The sequence below is a fragment of the Palaemon carinicauda genome, chromosome 39 (assembly GCF_036898095.1).
Source record: "Palaemon carinicauda isolate YSFRI2023 chromosome 39, ASM3689809v2, whole genome shotgun sequence".
In the NCBI taxonomy this organism is placed as follows: Eukaryota; Metazoa; Arthropoda; class Malacostraca; order Decapoda; family Palaemonidae; genus Palaemon; species Palaemon carinicauda.
Window position 1 is genome coordinate 37,307,081 of NC_090763.1, and position 2,405 is coordinate 37,309,485.

A 2,405-nucleotide genomic window follows, 5' to 3' on the forward strand; every position below is an offset into this window, starting at 1 on the left:
CATTTTTCATAATTCATATATATATTTTTTTCCCAATTTCATTTCCAGATGTATAATATCATTCAGTCTCCCTTCCCTCGCTCAGTCTGCCCTACCATGAGAAAAAAAAAAGGTTTATTGTATATTTTGAAATGGTGAATATTCAAATATTAAATCATTTGATTTCTCGGGTAGCAAGAAAGCATAATTATGTAAATAGCAGATATCGACTGACCAATAATGGCGTATTGGAAGTCGGTTATATCTTAAAACAAGTCATACATAGGTTTAAGTTATTTATTTTTATGGATAAATATTTTATGTAAAGCATTGTTTTAAGCATTTATCATCCATGCAAAGGTGGAATGACAATATTCTCTAGTCAAAAAACGAAAAATGATAAAAAATATATGTTGCAAGAATCGCTTGTTTGATTTATCCCATTGTTGTTTTCAGCGAAATTTAAAAAATATAAAGATATTAAGAAATAATCCACATATTAAATATCACTATTTCTGGATTGCTACAAAGTATATGAAATCATTTCAAAAGGCTTTTAAGAACTTTCTATCCATAATTCTGTTCTTTAGAATATGTCATTAAGATGAGAAATGTCACTACTTCCAGATTGCTACAGATTATATGAAATCATTTCAAAAGGTTTAAGAGAAATTTCTATGCATATTTCTGTTCTTTAGAATATATACTGAATATCACTATTTCTGGATTGCTACATACGTGAAATCATTTCAAAAGGTTTAAGAGAACTTTCTATCCATAATTCTGTTCTTTAGAATATATCTTTAAGATATGAAACATCACTACTTCCGGATTACTACAGATTATATGAAATAATTTCAAAAGGTTTATGAGAAATTTCTATCCATAAATCTGCTATTTAGAAGATATCTTTAGGATATGAAATATCACTATTTTCTTACGCTTCTCCAAATTTCGGGGAAAAAATTTAAACATCCAAAAAAAAAAAAAAAATCTGAAAATAATTATTAAATATTTTTTTTTTTTTACAAATATCTTGACAGCTCTTCTAACTTTTATCTGTAAAGAATAAAATGGCCAAGGACGTACGTACAAATGGGTCTAAGAAAATGAAGTTACTAAAAGAAGCGAAAAGAAATAATGATAAAAAATGCAATGAAACTTTAAAAAGACGTTGCTCTAACAATGAATAAGGAAATATACAAATACCGTACAAACATAGCTATGCGAATACCTGATAAAAGGATTTATAAATTCATTAACGGCAAATCTTGTGACAAAAAAAAAAAAAAAAAAAAAAAAAAAAACTAAACGCAAGGAAGAGACACTTTACTAAAAGCATTACCCAAGGAACGGACACTTTACTATAAGCATAGCCCAAGGAATAGACTACTAAAAAAAAACATTCCGATATATAGAAAAAAAAATAAAAAAAAATACTTTGCACGTGAACTGAGCTGATCTGGGATTAAGCAGAGGCAAATATAACAAAAGACGTTGATCCAACCCACATTCCTTTCAGAGCCAATCGCAAATAATGACCAGAACAGAGAATTGCAGAAGATGAAGGAAAGACAACAAGCAGCCTATTTAGTTCTACGCTCCCAGTCACGTTTGACCTTTGTTTCACGTCCCTGAAGGTAAATAAAGCTTGGATTTCAGCAAACATTAAATGCAACAATGCTTTAATTTAAATTATATTTTTCTCAATCCCCAAAATCACGCTCTCACATTTCCTGCTAAAGGTGAGAAAAAGAATAATATATCGGATGTCTGAAGTAGTAATTGGCAATTCTGATCCCATTCCAATCTGAAATGGTTTCAAGGAAATTGAATCTTTATTTATTCAGGCTAAAAGCATCTTGACATAGCACTAAACAATGAAACATGTCGTTCCGTTCCAAGGTCCCCCGTCTACTGCATTGCAGTTAGAAGACATGAGAGTAAGGATAAGGATAGTTAAGTGGGCAATATGGGGAAAGGAAGACACTCCTGGATACAATCCAGTTTATAGCCTGAAGGCAGGTACTCGGGATAGGAAAGAATAAGAAAAAGGGGAGAAAGAGAAGTACAGGAGAAGAATAAAGAGAGGGGCAGACCCTCCTGCAATGTTAGATGGTATTAGAAGCAGTTTGAAAAAAGAAAAGACAGGCAGGGAGAGGAAGGGTTTTTTGGTTCAGTGTCTAGCCCTGTTGCAGGAGTATGTCTGTCTGACACCTATTTTGATGGTTAAAGCAAGTTATGATGGTAGAGAATTTATGATGTTTTAATGTTGAAATGATATTTGGTGATAGTTTTTTTTCACATGAGATTAAATGTTCAAGATACACCTCACATGATATATTCTTATTAAAGAAACAATCTGAATAGATAGATTTAATGGCCTTGATATCTATTCTTTACCTATCCTCAGAGGATTTCCATAT